A 236-nucleotide genomic window follows, 5' to 3' on the forward strand; every position below is an offset into this window, starting at 1 on the left:
TGTCTGCATGTGCCCTGTGATTGGTTGTTGATTTAAGTGTTCACTGCCTCACGCGCAATGTCTGATGGTCTCCAACTCATTAGTGACCATAATGAGGACAGGCACTGGGAAAAAAAAAACAAAAAAAAACCGGACGGACAAATGTATATTTGACAAAACCACTGAACATCACCGTAAGAACGCTTTACCCTCTGTGAAGCATGTGTTTCTTTAGGAAATGAACGTCAGAATTCACA

This window comes from Filicampus tigris, chromosome 6, assembly GCF_054856515.1.
Source record: "Filicampus tigris isolate MCC_2025a chromosome 6, RoL_Ftig_1.0, whole genome shotgun sequence".
In the NCBI taxonomy this organism is placed as follows: Eukaryota; Metazoa; Chordata; class Actinopteri; order Syngnathiformes; family Syngnathidae; genus Filicampus; species Filicampus tigris.